Source organism: Mauremys reevesii, linkage group 6 (genome assembly GCF_016161935.1).
Source record: "Mauremys reevesii isolate NIE-2019 linkage group 6, ASM1616193v1, whole genome shotgun sequence".
In the NCBI taxonomy this organism is placed as follows: domain Eukaryota; kingdom Metazoa; phylum Chordata; order Testudines; family Geoemydidae; genus Mauremys; species Mauremys reevesii.
In genome coordinates, this window is record NC_052628.1 from 61226610 (window position 1) to 61243983 (window position 17374).

Genomic DNA, 17374 nt, shown 5'->3' on the forward strand with positions numbered 1-17374 from the left:
TTTATACTGGCTTTTTTCCCCACTAAGTACAAATTTTTCAAGCTTGGCTGCCTAAGGAATTGAAGGAGTCTAATTTTTTAGAAGTGCTGCTAAACACTTGCAGTTTCCATTAAAGTCAATGGGACAGATTCTCTTTTCTGTCGCAGCAGTTTCAATACAATATAACTTGAATGGGTATTTTTTTGGACTAAAAAAATAAAATGAAATCCTGTGGAAGCAGTTAGATAGGAAGAGTTTGTTGTGCACAACATTAAACTATTGCAGAAAGACATTGTAATGCTCTCTTTTGTGCCCAAACACTACTACATAAAACATGCATTTCTATGCATTAACACTGATATATTGGAAAGTACAATTTGGTTGAAATACATATTAATATTAAGCTTTCCAGATTGAATATTTTGGCCTTATTGCATTTCTTCAAGCTTGGACAAATAGACCAGTCAGCTCCACTTTAGCTTTATAAACAAGTTTTTAGTCAATTTTCACTTTCTGATTCTTCTGTTAGAGTGGGAAGATTATTTGTTAAAACAAATTTGGACTAAAAAAATAAAATGAAATCCTGTGGAAGCAGTTAGATAGGAAGAGTTTGTTGTGCACAACATTAAATTATTGCAGAAAGACATTGTAATGCTCTCTTTTGTGCCCAAACACTACTACATAAAAGATGCATTTCTATGCATACAGTTTATAGAATTTACTTTTCAATCTGCTTTATTGAGGGTTCTTTCCTTCTCATCAAAATAGTTATGCCTTTCTAAAATGCTAGTCAAGCAAAAGACCAAAGCTAGGTACATTTGACCCCCTCCTAGGTTTAGATAATCTACTGCAGAGCAAAATCATATTAGTTGGAAAATGGATGCTATAATAGAACAGTCAGGATATACTTCTGCAACCAGGCTACCTTAAAATGTTTTATTTAAAGTTATTTTGAAACAACACCGATATCTCTACCAAAATTGCTGGGTTGTTTGGTGGAAGTTCTTTAAATTGATTCTTCATTTTGGCATCAGCTATTTAAAAAACAAATTTAACTTCATGGTACTGACAAAAAGCTTTAAAAATGCAAGAAATCATCAAGATGACTGGGAACTATTAGGAAACAGCACTTAAAGGGAAATGAATAATCTGTTGTTAGGAAAACTAAGTCAGAGCACAAGATTTTTTTTCTCCTCCATGCAGAGGAGTTATTTTATAAGTTCAAAGAATTTCCTTTGGTAAACTAATGATCTAATTAGGAATATTTGTCAAAAGAGACCATGTTCTCTGTGATGAAATAGATACATAAAGCCTCTTTTTTAAATTGTCGCTTTACAGTTTCAAAATGATCTCTTATCCCAGAACTTGTCATTTTACTAGATTTTACAAACTAAAACAAAGTAACAAAATGGACAAATCCTCTTCAACGTGCACTTTTTGTGTATCAATGTCAGCTCTGGGGGTGACTACAAATTGACTGAAACGATTGTATGGTTGGGCCAGAATCTGTCTAGTATCCTGGCCCCTTTGTACCACACTGGCAGAACAAAAGGCTAGCAAGTATCTGGATACTGCCACGTGAGAATTACCCTTGGGGGATGAACTCTCAGCTGATGCAGAGCTGGTTCTCACAACAGCCCCCATCTGGCCCTGGTGTAGAGAGGGGTTGGGCATGGCCAGAATATGAGGCCCTCATTTGAAATATGTTTCTATAATCTTGTGAGTTCCTTCCTCAGGCAGCTGTAACCTAGGTCAGAGTCAGGGCCAGCAATCCAGAGAATCAGGGAGCTACAGCTGTATCTCTCATGGGTCTCTCCAGCTACTCCAATGACAAGTAAATCTCAGTGCTGGAGAGAACCCGAGCTATTTTGCTTACATATTTAAGAACACGCTCACTTGCCCAATACGTTCCTAAGTCTTGGCATTATTATTTATCATGTATACAGCAGTAGTTCTCACAAGCCGAAGATTCAGGGACTCAAATATATCGGAAGGCAAAATCCCTGACCTGAAAAGCTTACACTCTGAAAGGACAAGACACAGATGGAGGGTCTCCCATCTTACACAAGCAAAGTGAACACAGGGATGCAGATACGGGCCATGTTAGTCCCAAATGTTTTTAAAGCTTTGATTGGATGCAACCAAACTGACATGGGAGGTGGAGAGCATTGAAGGCTACAGTAGGGAGGAGGAAGGAAGAAAGAGGGTGGGTAAAATCAGAAGAAAAAAATGGGAAAGGAGACAGAAAAGTAGGATGAGAGTAGGCAAGGAGAGGGAATTTGGGTGACTGCAATAGTAGGATGGGGGAGAGTGAAGCTGTGAACAAATGAGAGTCTACAATCCATGTTTCAGAAAGCTCCTCCCAGCTACTGTTCCCAATGAGGAGAGGAAGCTGCTAGGTTCAGCGTTGGTCTCTCTGAATACATAAGAGGGCTTTTCTGCCCTAGACCCTGTTCTTTGGGAAAGGAGTAGTGAGTATAAGAAAAGCCATACTAGCTTAGACCAAAGGTCCAGCTAGGCCAGTATCCTGTCTTCCAACAGTGACCAGTGCCAGGTGCCCCAGAGGGAATGAACAGAACAGGTAATCATCAAGTGATCCATCTTCTGTCGCCCATTCCCAGCTTCTGGCAAACAGAGGCTAGGGACCCCATCCCTATCCATCCAGGCTAATAGCCATTGATGGACCTATCCTCCGTGAACTTATCCAGTTATTTTTGAACCCCATTATAGTCCTGGCCTTCACAACATCCTCTGGCAAGGAGTTCCACAGGTTGACTGTGTGTTGTGTGAAAAAATACTTCCTTTTGTTTGTTTTAAATCTGCTGCCTTTTAATTTCATTTGGTGACCCCTAGTTCTTGTGTGATGAGAAGGAGTAAGTAACACTTCCTTATTTACTTTCTCCCATCATGATTGTATAGACTTCTATCATATCTCCCCTTAGTCATCTTTTTTCCCAGCTGAAAAGTCCCAGTCTTATTAATCTCTCCTCATATGGCAGCCATTCCATACCCCTAATCATTTTTGTTGCCCTTTTCTGAACCTTTTCCAATTCCAATATATCTTTTTTGACATGGGGTGACCACATCTGCACTCAGTATTCAAGATGTGGGCATACCATAGATTTATATAGAGGCAATATGATATTTTTTTTCATTTTATGTATCCCTTTCTTAATGATTCCCAACATTCTGTTTGCATATGGGGTTTCTCAAGGCTGCTGCTTTCCTCGTGGAGGGCGAAAGGAGGCCATTAGGCTTGCAGCTTGTGATGGTCTCTCTATATTTAGGGATGCAAAGGAGGACTTTGATTTTATTTATTAGCCACCATCAATAAATACTAATAAAAATGCCCTCCAGCTAATTTTTTTTGTCTGTTCATCTAATAGGATTAACTTTACCAGGAGAAAAATAGTATATTGTAAATCAGAATCAATTTGAAGTTGAGCTAAGCAGCTTAGTTTCAAATTTTGTATTATCTGAGTGGAGATTTTTAGATTTAAAACTTGTTTCGATCTCTCAACTGGCAGTGGTTGTAATATCAATGATTAAAACAGAAATTTTAAATCTGGCATCCAATTCATAGGAAACAGTTTTGCAAGTGTATAGATATATTTGCTGTTTACAAAGGTATTGAAAAATGCATTTGGCCAAGGAAGATACAAGAATGTACGACAACAACAGAGAGCCTCTAATGGGTGTACAAGAGGATAAACAGAAATCATTTCTGGGTCAAAGGAAGGAAAGCACAGGAACTCAGCCAGAGGGGAGAATATTTCAGTATGATATTGCTTCATATTATAAGAAAAACACAGAGCCAAACAAAAGCAGTCACACCCACAAGAAAATCCTAAACAGTTCTACAGAAATATACAGAAAAAGTAGACTTTGTTAGCAGAAAAATCCACCATGTAAACTCATCACCTGGTGGCAATATTGAAATATTAACTTAGAACTTGTGTGTCTATGAAAAATGAAGCGCTACAAAATTTTAAATCGCCTTTACAGCACCAGAAAAAGAAACGCCTTGGTGAATCTAGTCTATGGCTTCTTCTCTCTCCTAGTTATCACATTATGCACTATGATATCTATACTGTACCTAATGTATTTCCAGGGGGAGTTAAGCCTCAGTGCAGTCAACAACTGTGCTTGCTTATGTTCCCTTAGGTACAAATAACTGCCTCAAAACATTTCAAATGAAGGTCATTCACTTTGAGAATGAAACAATAGCAATGTATACTTTCTTAATCTCCTGTATGAATTTCCTTTCATGCATTACATTTTCATCCCTTATTTCTTTTGTCTCATTTCATGTCTCCTATTATAGCAGTTTTAATATGCTTATTCACCAATCTCTCACTGGAACTGTTTCAATTCACTTACTGTAGGTAATTAGCTTGGTGTCTTGAAGTCTGCGTTATCTGTAGCTCAGCCTGTTTCATTTGCTGCAGAATCTTTTACTGCTATTCTTCTGCTTAGTCTACAGTTGAAAAGAGAACCAGGACAAGATCTATGTCTAAGTATAAGTATTGTGGAGCTTGACCTGTTTGTCATTTTAAGTAAATCTAGGCAATATTTTTTATGCAAAAAACATTTCAGCAGAAAAATACAGATTTGGCAACACCAAAATTTTGCATATTCTTGTCAGTTTAACAGAATCATATCAGTTAAAAAAATCCCCAAAATTCTAAGTTTGTCAACACTTTTGTAACAGAATGTTTCAATTATTCATAATTTCCAGTGTAGCAAAGAAATCCATTATTCCCCCAGCTCTAACTTTAAGCACTGCATCGTTCTGTTTCACTCATGGAAAAGGAAACAAACTTGGTGGCAGGTGCCCTATAAGAATCATGAGCAAAGCAAATCAGAAAAATGTAGGAGTTCTGATAGGCAAGTATACATCATACATGTGAGTAACAAAATAAGTTGAACAGCAAAAAAAACAAACAAACAAAAAACCCTAAGCATATTAATTTGGAACTAACCTGAGCTCAAACTCTCCTAACTCAAGAGCTTTCTAAGTAACTGTTTGAACTACATGAGCCCAGAGGGAAACAATTATAGATTGTGACATTCTGTGTCTTCAGTCTATTAATTGGAGGTTGAATCTTTGTCTCTGATATCAGAGCTGCATGTTGGTACATATTTGTATGTCTGAATTTCTTGTTTTAGAGCTAATTAGTTGTAGATGTCCCATATGGACCTGAACAAAATTGCTACATGAAGTAATCAATTCAATGCTGGTCTAAAAAAATCACCTCATTTAAATTCTATAAATCAATAGATAAAGCTTAATAAGGGCAGGTAAATGATATAACAGGAGAAGTGGTGAAGAGAACACACCACTGTGTGGTGGGGGTATGACATAAACCTAATTAGAATTGAATAGGTTTGGGATGATTATTGTAAGCAGCCATTGAAAGACATTAGGAAGTCTCTTTTTCTGACATAGAATTCAGGTTTTAGTGTCCTGACATATTTCAATCCAAGCTGCATCTTTAATGCACCGATATAAAAATCTCTCAAATATTCAGCAACATTGACCACAGGTGAAACTTTACTCCTGATGCCAAACTGGTGCGATTTTCCTAGTCCCTCTTGGTGTGCAAAAGTTTTAGTCTTTTTTCCTTCAATTTTTCAGCAGCAACAACTAATTTGGCAGTTGAAAACTGCTTCTCCTATCTGTGGCCCAACTTCTTGGTCTATCAGAAAAAATTGTGAACCTAAAAAAAATGTAGATACCCTTTTTAGAATGCTTCTCCTTTCCTCTTATCTACCCTAGGGTGGAGTTCTGTCAGACCCTTATCATACTTTGCCTATTTTATAGATCACTAGATCCCTTCAATGGAGCTACAACAACTGAGGATGCAGTGAAGTATGTCTGAGGATACTAGACAAATCTGACTAACAGTGATCACTTATACAGGGCTCACTGTATTTTAATGGTCTATAGCAGTGGTTCCCAAACTTGGGATGTGGCTTGTGCAGAGAAAGCCCCTGGTGGGCCGGGCTGGTTTGTTTACCTGCCGCGTCCACAGGTTCAGCCGATTGCAGCTCCCAGTGGCCGCAGTTCACTGCTCCAGGCCAATGGGAGCTGCTGGAAGTGGCACGGGCCGAGGGACGTACTGGCTGCTGCTTCCAGCAGCTCCCATTGGCCTGGAGCAGTGAACCACGGCCACTAGGAGGCATGATTGGCTGAACCTGTGGACACAGCAAGTAAACAAACCAGCCCGGCATGCCAGGGGCTTTCCCTGCACAAGCAGTGGAACAAGTTTTGGAACCACTGGTCTATAGCATGTGCTGAACCAACTGATTCTTTAAAGCGTTGCATTTAATTCCTGAATCATAATTATAAGCTAATGAAAAAAATCTTGCTGCTTTTAAAAACAGGTGATAGAACTAGATTCTACAACCTCCTGCAGCAATGAATTCCACTGGCTGAATAAAGCCATATGAAGTGGTAGCATAAATCCTCTTACTGGTTTTAGAACACACCTACCCATTAGATCCCAGTTCTATTCCTAGTTAAGTAAATGGCAAAAATTCCATTAGACTTCAGTGAGGGTAGGATCAGGCCAATTGAACATTAAATTAAATATTCTTGTTTCTTTATTATGGGACAGTGTACAAACGAAAGGCTTTTCTGTGTGTGTGTGTGTGTTTGGTTTTTTTAAATCCTAAATATCTCAATTAAATTCTCTCTCATCCCGCTCCTTTCAAGACAAAACAATCCAAGGCCTAGATTTTCAGAAGTAAGTGTCTCAAGTTAGCATCCTAAATCCATATTTAGGTGCCTTACTAAGGCTTTAGAATCTTAATTTTAGAGACCTAATATCTTCACCATTTTTTTTTACACTTCCTTTATACGTAAGCCCTTCTCTAACTTTAACCAAGTGTTTGTTCTGAGGGTGGTTCTGAACAAGCACATATTTTAGGGAAGGTCTTAAAGGTTAATGATGCATGCGTTCCTCAGGGCTTGGCTACACTGGCACTTTATACCACAATAAAGCTTCCCAGATCGCTCTATCTTAGTCCCCGTCCACACTGGCAAAGCACGTAGAGCGCTCTGACTCCCTGGCTACAGCGCTCCTGGTACTCCACCTCCATGAAAGGGATAATGGCTGTTGCGTATTGGCTGAGATGCCCCAGGGCCAGTGTAAATGGGGAGTTAAGTTACAGCATTCTGATTGACCTCCCAAAACGTCCCATGATCCCCTTAAGTCAAGTGGTCTCTCTTCTCTTCGTTGTGAAATTGGCTGAGGAATGTGGAAGTGCCTTTTCAGAGCTCTGTTTCAGACGGAGGCTGCTTACCTGCAACGGGGCAAAGCAAACGTTTACTGAGTGAGTGAGAGGCAGGGGGGCTAGGGGGATCTGAACTTACAAGACAGCATGCTAATAATACACTCTTAGCACTCCAAAAACACACTCTCTTTCTCCCCACATACACACAACACACTCCACCCCACCCCCCTCATTTGAAAAGCATGTTGCAGCCACTTGAACCCTGGGATAGCTGCCCATAATCCACCACTCCCAATGCCGCTGCAAATGCAGCCACGCCAGTGCACTTGCAGCTGTCAGTGTGGACAGACTGGAGCGCTTTCTGTAGTGCACTCTCCGAAGGCTGGTTTAACCCAAAGCGCTCTACAGCTGCAAGTGTAGCCACGGCCTTAGTCACATTTTCCATGTGTTCCTTAGTCTCTGCTTTTGTGCACCTACTTACTAGAGGTATGTCTGCAAATTGGAGAAGCAGCCATGGGTGGGTGTTTTCAACTCAGTTACATATGGCTTACCTGAATGTGAACTTTTTGGTGAATGCATGTGCTTGCCTGCTATTGTACAGGTATGTATGGATCTCCAATTTTTTTAAAGTAAATTGGTCCCTATTATTTACAAGTATGTTCTTAACTGTCCTTTTATGAGGAAATTCACAAAAGCAAGTTATACATGCACATCAAGGCAAAAGATATCTAAGTTTTTGTATTGTCTTTCATTGCAAAATAACAGTTCCTTAATTCCCTCAAACTTTTATTTTAGCCCATAGAAAGAGTCAACTTCTTTATAACGCAAGCTCCTAAAAATGCAGTTTCCAGTTTGCCAGTATAAATTCTGGTTTGAGTATGCATGCTTGCCTATATTTAGAATTCTGAACCTATATGCCCCAGGATTTTTGTATTAAAAATGCTATTAAATTTAAACAATATGAAGATAGTTAAAATTCACTGTGATGTGCACGTGTGTTTTTTCTGAGAGATGAAATTCTGCAAGAGAGGCATAATAAGAAAAAGAATGTAACCAAGTATATTTATATTTACTGCAACAAAAAAGCAGCTACTACTGCAAGAATAGAAAGCAACCAGACAAAAGACAATAGTCATACCTCTCATAATGGAGTTTTCTTTGTTTTTGTTTTTTGTGACTGCTGCAGTCTATGCTCTGAGTTCCAAAGACCTTAACTTTCCATCCAATGCAGAATAAGATTGTGGTTTTTTAGCAGAAACAACAGAGCCATCTATTGGCAAACCAAAGGGAACAGCAAAGGTAGTAAACTGTTAATCAGGGATGTCTGCTGCTGTTGTGACAAAAGATTGCAAGTTCAGTAGATTACACACACTTCACACTTGCTCTCCAGTATCGGGGTACTACACTTTGGTTCCTCTCTCCACAGAGTAAGCCTGCTTCATATATTACCACCTCTCTCAAGGCCTCCACAGTAGAAACAGAACTCTATTTACTTTGTTTTTGCAATTTGGACACTCCCATCGTGCTTCTTATACTTTATCAGACCAAACCAACATAGAACTTTGACTAAGAATCAGTTTGAAACATGTTTCTTGAGTCAAGTTACTGTCCTTCAACAACCTCTGGTGTGTAACACCAGCTGGCAAGTTCTAGCATTCCTGAATGGCAGTTCCTTTGAGATCACATGGTTTCCATTCTTCTAGTTCAGCACAACTTGTTATCCTTTATTTAGGCATTCAGCCAGATATGCTATTCTTGTAGCAATAGTTCTTTTCCTAGGAAACATATCCACATGGATACATGTATAGTTGCTGTTTGAATACCTGCAGGAAAAAGGAAGGGATTGGAATGGGAGAAAAAGAGGAGCTGCAGAAAAACCAGTGAGTGGAACAAGTAGCTGAAGAGACGAGGAAAGGCAAAGGCAAACTGAAGACTCAAAATAGTGAGGCTGTAGAAAAGATGAGAGAACCACAAAGCAGGGTTGATAGGCCCTGAAACATTGTATGATCTGTGCAGTGGAATATTTAAACAGTTTTACTATTTACACAGCAAAAATGACCACCATGAAACTTATGTGGTTATCTACATAAATTTCACCTTTCCATTTCAAGCTAGGAAGGTATAAACACTCAGGGCATCCAAAGCTACCAAGTGTCCCCCAGTGGGTGAATAATGATCAAGCAGCATAAGGTTGTGCTTGGGCCTGGTAACCCATCATGTAAAAAAACAAACTTACTACAGAACTGAATGTCAGGAGTCCTATCAGTATGCAGAAGCCTCAAACAAAAGAACAACTTAAAGTAAAGAATATTACAGGCATCAGTCAAATCCATAAAGAAGCCCATGTTCTGAAAAGTCCCTTGCTCGAGGTCAGTAATGAAAATCAGATTTTGAACATGAGAACAATGTATGAAACTACTTAAGCAGCTTAAGTAATTAAAGAAAAAAATGATAGACACCATCTTTATGTCTTTGGAATCAGTTAATGTAGATGGACAGATTTGAACAAACTACCCTTTAAAGAAACAAAACCACCATCTATTCTGGAAATACAGCTGGTAGACAAGAAGCTGGCACAGCAATCCTAAATGATGCAGAGCAGGCACTGACTGGGAATCAGTCAGTCAATGAAAGAATTCAAAGCTCACTTTCAGACTAGATTCTTCAAAGTAATGCAATGCTTTGCACAAACCAACAAAAAACAGATGAGGAAGATGTTCTTTTATGATTTGTTGCAGGATGTGTTCACAGAGGTCCCAGAAACATATCATAGTGACGATAAGTGATTTTTAATGCAAAAGTTGGAAGTAACAATGATGGGTTGGATAAAATTATAGGAAAGTGTGGCAGGGTTTTGAACATGTAACAATATGGTGAATGATTAGTAGAAATGTCCAATGTGCACAAATTAGTGTCAGGTGGAGCAATATTTACTCATGAAGAAGTCCACAAAGCAACATGGATTTCCCCAGATGATATATTTAATGAGCATGTTTTACAACTCATTGGCAGATATACATGCATACAGAGGAGATGGTGTGGTCAGTGACTATAACCTGTGTATCACTAAATTGATGATCAAGTTAATGCATGTTTTTATTCTCTTTAACAGCGCAAAACTGAAAGACCCAAACAAAAAAAGTGAACCCGTCCTTGTGTTCAAGCTGAAAACCAGTGTTCTAATGGAATCAACTGAAGAAAACCAAGAAATTGATACTCTGTGGGAAAATGGAGAGTACGGTCTAGAAAGTACAATGCAGTTCTAATAAAAAAAATCTAAAAGGGAACAATGGATTAGTGATGCTACTTGGGCAGCAGTGGAAAAGAGAAGAAGTGTAAAGCAAAAAACTCATGAATGCTAAGACATGAAGAGACGAGCAAGTGGCAAGAAGAATACAGAGCTTTAAATAGAATCAGAAGGGCTAAAGAGAAATGAAAGGGCATATATTCATAGAAAAATCTCAAGAGGCTGAAGGCGGTAGTCAAAGAGGTGACCTTGCAACCTTGCGTAAGACAACCAAACATCTAACAGGAAATGTTAGCAGTACTGGAGGCCCTATTAGAACAGAAGCAAAACAAAAGAAAAGATGTGCAGAACATTGGCAGGGTGTTTTAAATAGACTAAGCCCAACCAAATGGCTAGAAATATGTGATGAAGAACAACAAGAGCTTGATATTGATTTAAGAGATATTACAATGGAAGAAGTTAGAAAAACCATCAGTAAACTAAAAAATGGGAAAGCAGCTGGAAAGGATATTACGGGACAGATGCTTAAAGCAAGTGATGAAACAGCCCTTAAGACTTCACTTATGTTTTTTGATAGAATATGGAATGAACAAAAGAACCCAGCCCAGTGGAAGAGAGGTCTTATAGTAAAATTGCCAAAGAAGAGTGACCTTGCCAACTGCAATAAGATTTCATGGAGTCTAAGACCTGAAGGGATCATAGTGATCATCTAGTCTTACTTCTGTCTAACACAGGCCATGAACTTCCCCCAAAATAATTCCCAGAGCAGATCTTTTTAAATCAAGATTGAATGCTTTTCTAAAATTGTTAGTGATGGAGAATCCACCACAACATTTGAAAATTGTTTCAATGATTGATTATGCACTGTTCAAAATTTACCTCATTTCCAGTCTGAATTTGTCTAGCTTCAGCTTCCAGTCATCAAATCATGTTATACCTTTCTCTGCTAGATGCAAAGAGCTCAATATTAAATACCTATTCAACATGTAGGTACTTACAGCCTGTACTCAAGTCACCATGTAACATTATCTTAGTTAAGCTAAATAGACTCAAGGAGCTTGATCACTATAAGGCACATTTTCTAACCCTTTAATCATTCTCATGGCACTTTTCTGAACCTTCTCCAGTTTTCAACATCATCTTCTTGAATTATAGACATCAGGACTGCACACAGTCTTCCAGCAGCAGTCACACCAGTGCCAAATATAAACAAGGGACTCTTGAGTAGGAAAAGAGAGGTTGTTTATGTACCCCAGGACCACATTAGCCCTTTAGGCCACAACATTCCACTGGGAACTCATGTTCAACTGATTATCCACCATGACCCCCAAATCATTTTCAGGCTCACTGCTTCCCAGCATAGGCTCCCCCATCTTGTAAGTATGGCCTACATTCTTTGTTCCTAGATGTATACATTTATATTTACCCATATTAAAACACATATTGTTTGCTTGCTCCCAGCTTACTGAACAATTCAAATTGCTCTGTATCAATGACCTGACTTCTCATTATTTACCATTCTAATTTGTGTCATCTGCACACTTAATCGGTGATTATATGTTTTCTTCATAAATTAATGTCATGTATACATGTATAGTTGTATACATAAAAATGTTTCATAAAAATGTTAATTTGCATAGATCCAAGAATAATCCCCAATATTCCACTAGGAAAAAACCCTGACTCCATAATGATGCCCCATTTACAATTACATTTTGAGACCTATCAATTAGCCAGGTTTTACTCTATTTAATGTGTGCCATATTCATTTTATATCTTTAGTGTTTTAATCCAAGTGTCATGCAGTACCAAGTCAAATGCCCTACAAATGTCTTATTGATGTATTAATCAGATTTTGTACTTTTCTTACAGTTCCCATTTGTCCCAGAAAGTTAGGTCCAGTAGTTTCATTTGTAGTGCAACTGGCATTTCACTAGAAGCTATATGTTGCACATATAGGTGTTGTAATTAATGCACCACACTCAATTCATAGTGCCTGGGCTTGTATTACATCTAATTTTGTAAGTTCTGATTTTGATGTTGACTCAAAAGCTTGGCAGTCACAGTCAACAGCTGGTCTGATTAAGGCTCTGTATAGCATTTGGTGCTCTCTCCCCCACACACACCCCCAATTAGTCCAGGAAGACTTTTAAGCGGGTGAATCCTTCCTGTACATTTATTTTTAACATAGTTCATATGAGCTTTCCAAAGTAATTTAGTATCAGATATTATCCCTTTTAGCTGTATCTAGTTGTTCTCCATATGGATACAGTTTACCTTCCTTTGTAAGTTTCCTTTTTATAAATATCAATCCTTTGTTTTTAGCAATGGAGAACTTGAAACCCCATGCATTTCCCCAGTCAGAGATCTCTCGTAATGCTTTATTGATTCTCTTTCCACCACCCCAATAGTCCTGCACCTAACCCACAGAGTACAATCCCATGAATAGAGTGACAACCAACCCTGGTGCTTATTTGTTTTGGGAGAGTGTTTAATATTAAATAAGGCTGGGTTGATAAAAAACTCCCTGTGGTGTACCCTTTAAAATATTGTATATAGTCAGCATAACTTTCCCAACTCTGACCTGCATGGTCCTTTACTCAAAAAATCCCTAATCCAGTCAGACAGTCATCCCCTTATCCCTAGTGCACCTGCTTTGTACAACAAGCCTTCCCTTGATAGCATGTCTTACACCTTTTCAATATCCAGAAAGCCAGCTGTCATGAAACCCTTGTGCGTCTTCCTTTTTGTATTTGTTTCTAATTTAATGATGTGACCAATGGTGCAACTTCCTCTCCTAGAACCACTCTGCACCTTATCTATAAATTTCATTGTTTTCCAAGGAGGCAACCAATCTTTCATTTACCATTCTTCCCATAATTTTAGCCAGACAGGACATCTATTGGTCTATAGGCATCCATTTTTGTGGATAATTTTCCTGGTTTTGATATTGAAATTACTACTTCATGTTTCTATTGTACTGGTAATGCACCTCCTCCTCCCCCGACACTCCCATCATCCCCCCATGTTACATAATTCCAAAAGAATCCTCAAACTACTTTCAGAGAGATATTTAAATATTGTTAGATATATTCACTTTACCTTGGGAAGTATTCGTGCTGATATCAATAGCATTCATTCAGTTCAGTATCTTCATGTTTACCCCAACTACATAATAGATCATGACCCTCTTCAACTAATTGTCTTTTAATCTGGTGGAAAACTGCACTTGGATTTTCACCATTCACCCCTCAAAGTTTCTCTAAAACTTCTGCTTTCTTGTTATCAGAACTTCTAACCATATTAGAATGTGGCTACTCTTTGTCTCAATTTCATTCATTTGTTTAATATGCCTGAATATTTCTGATGTCTCTATCTTACCCTGGACAGTACTTCCTCCAACTCTGATTATTTTAAATTCTTCTTTCTTCTTTTATACTTCATTAGATATTCACTATATTTTATGGGCTTGGTTCCTTTCTTTAACTGCCACTTTTCACTCCTCATTCCACTGTGGAAGTGAGTTTTTAGTTTTGAAGTACTTTAGTAATCATAGGATACAGCTACAGTAGCTGCTGCTATTAATCCATTTATCATATTATCACTGAAATTCTCTGTCATCACTCACACAACGAGTATTCACAAATTCAGTCCATTTTCTTGTAAATAGCTCCCACTTAGCTTTCTTAAAATTACAGGTGGGTGTAGCAGGCTTAGCTCAGAGGCAGGCAGGCCATAGCCAAAGACTCTCTGCAAACCCTGAGGTGGCTCGTTGAGCAGTCCAGGGGCCTGGCAGCCAAGCCACAGTTCATCACCCCCTTCGGCCCCCAGGATCTCTCAGGAGGCTGGAGAAAAGGGGATGGATAGGGAGACCTGGGCTCTCACTCTGCACCAGGTCCTGTCCCAGGGCCTAAGGGGAGAAAAATGAGGGGCATCTCAATAGTGTCAGGGCTTCAGCCGGGGGGGTGGGGAAGCTTCCCAGCCCACCCTCAGAGTTCACTTGTCCCTCTTTAGTCAGAGGGATTCCAGCCAGGCCTTACTCATAGTCCCAGTCTTTCCCCTGTAGAGTGCTCTGCCTCAGTAGCTGAAGCCTGTCTGCCTTCTTGCAGCTAGTCTCTCCTGCCAGAGCTCACTTTTAAGTAGGTGCTCCATGGGGTGCATGCCCAGTAGCTGCTAAGGGGTGGGGGTCTTATTATCCCAACAGTGTTTCACCACTTTTCTTACCTTACCATAGAGTCTGTAAACCCCATCACAGTAGGCAATTTTCCATTACCTTCAACTTTACCTGGCCCTTGAGAAGTAAGAAGTATAGGGAAATGATCATTCTTCATTCCTTCTTTATATATTTCCCAGTTGTATTTACTTACAATATCTGCTGTTATAATTCCCAGGTGTAAGCCAGAAAAAACTACCATTTACTGCATTAAAGCTAGTTGGGGTGCCATGGCTTAAAACCACTAGATTGATTGATTGTTTGTTTGTTTTCATAGCATGTGCCATTTTTATCAGTTATCTTACTTCCCACACATTATGACTATTTAGTTTACTGCATATAATATATGCTTTCAGCATTCTTCACTATTTCTTGTAGCTCTGAACTTTTTAATTCCCCACGCAAGTTATAGATATAAATCCGTTCAAGAAATATTTCTCTTCTGCACTGGGATCTCAACGGCATTATACTCTAGGCTTACTTCTTCATTCTCTACTGCATTGTTTTTTAATCTTTCCCTTGTGAAAGTAAAAATGACTCCTTCTCTTCCCAGTTTTTAGACTTTCCTAAAGGACACAAACTCTGGAATTTTAAAGACAGGCTTTTCAACCAGTGATGTTTCCTGAATATACACGATATCTGGTTTAGTTTTCATTTCCAGGATATTTTCTTTTAGTTCTTGTCTATGTGCTATCAAACATTGAGCATTCCAACAAAAGATTGTGTTCCCCATACTAGTCATATTTCAACATTAACCTCATTCAAAATTGCATGAATACAGGCCATTGACAAATTATTAACAAATATTTTCCACTGTAAATTTTAATTTTCTGATTTTTTCATTTGTTCTGTATGATTTGTCACTTCTATAATAAATGCATTAAAACTTTTTTCATTTTATCACCACCTATTCCTCCCAGTGTTTATCATAGTTTGTATAGAATGAGGCTGTGCCCACTGTTCCCCTTTTCCTGTGCTGATTGTCTCTTCCTTCTCCACCTGATGCCTTGAGTCTCCTTACAGCTTCCACATAAGATACATTAACAATTTTTGTCTTTTGTATCTCTTCAGCTTGTCTTGCCAAACATCCCCCCTGTGCCAGACTGAGATTACCACTGCAGTGAGTGCATTTGACCTTTGTCTCTTCAATACAATTTTCATAGGAATCCTCTCCCCAACATTTACAATGTCTTGTTTTCCCTTTATAAACAGTTGCTATGTGCCCACAGTGTTGGCACTTTACACCTTAGGGGGGAGAATATATGGCTTGGTTTTGAATATCTGAAACCCTAGTGTTACTTTCTCAGGTAGAGTCCCTCCCTTAACTGTAATTAGCAGTGCTGTTAAATGCTTGCTTTCTCTCCTCATTTACTAATTAATAGCTTACCTGCTAACACTTTACCTTCTCCTGTGCTTGTGATTATCCCATCATTGGTCAATTCTAAGAGCACTCCATATATTAACCCCTTCAGTTCAGATCAAGTCCTTTGATAGCTGGCAACTTATCTTATATTTCTCCAGCATTTTGGTTTTTAGCACTTTATCAGGTTGCTCTTCATTTTTACATTCAACTAAAAGATCCCCAGCTTGCAGCCTCTTGGCTCTTACAATACCTCTATGCTTGTTTTAATCGTCAGCCACTTTTCACAGGGTTAATGTTTCCTAATCTTATTTCTGTGGCTTACAATTATAACATTTTGGTTTATTTTCTTTCTCAGCTTTGCTTTTTTGCTGACTGTGCTTCTACTCTTTTCTTTTCCTGTTTTGTATCCATTCTTCCACTCTAATAGACTCATTTTCTTCCAGAATGATTTTACTTGGGATCAAAAAATCCTCCATCTACCCCAACCCTGCTAGCCCTAAGTATCTGGGCCCCTCAAATCTTGCCTTCTCCTTTTTAAATCTCTTCTTCCAAGATTGGCATGCCTCACAGGTGTGGCAGCATGGGTCTACTTGAGCTCAAAGCTGCTGTTTTACTCCTTTTTCACTGGTGTGGGGTTTGTACACCCTGTCACAATTTGCTTCCTTACTAATGCTTTGTCAGTCACTAATTATGGATTTTTAGCATCCGCATCAATGCTAAAGGGGCTGATCCTGCCCAGGTTTTTGACCTGTATAAACTCATGAAGTTAAAACTGCTGAAAGAGTCACTATTCTGATCCAAGGTCAGAAGGGACCACTGTGATCATCTAGTGCGACATTCTGTATAACAGCCACAGAACTTCCCCAAAACTATTCCTAGGGCATATCTTTTAGGAAAATGTCCAAGCTTGATTTAAAAATGGCTAGTGATAGAGAATCCACCGTAACACTTGGTAAATTGTTCCAATGGTTAATTACTCACTGTTAAAAAAGTATGCCTTATTTCCAGTCTGAATTTGTCTAGCTTGAATGTCCAGCCATTGGATTGTTGTACCTTTTCTCTACTAGATTGAAGAGCCCATTACTAAATATTTGTTCCTCATGTAGATATTTAGACTGTAATCAAGTCACCCTTAATCTTCTCTTTGTTAAGATACACTCAAGGAGCTCAATCTATTCAACATAAGGCATGTTTTCTAATCCTTTAATCATTCTTGTGGGTCTTCTCTGAAACCTCTCCAATTTATCAATATCCCTCTATGAACACTCAATACCTCTCAAACACCCCAAGCCTATACTGCCCAAAAATCCCTCTGGGAATTCAACCAAGTGCA

At 38.8% G+C, this 17374-nt stretch overlaps 1 long non-coding RNA gene across 7 annotated transcripts in view; it reads right to left on the reverse strand.

The window, feature by feature from the left end:
• The window catches only part of LOC120408193, a 64274-nt gene extending 49512 nt beyond the window's left edge, over positions 1–14762 (reverse strand). For 3 of the 7 annotated variants that reach the window (XR_005600500.1, XR_005600498.1, XR_005600499.1), the window contains exons 1-2: positions 14690–14760; positions 4360–4456 (exon numbers count right to left, since the gene is read on the reverse strand). This is a non-coding gene — a long non-coding RNA (uncharacterized LOC120408193). The other 4 variants (XR_005600501.1, XR_005600502.1, XR_005600504.1 and 1 more) reach the window with 4 other exon arrangements.
• Between the last annotated feature and the right edge of the window lie 2612 nt (positions 14763–17374).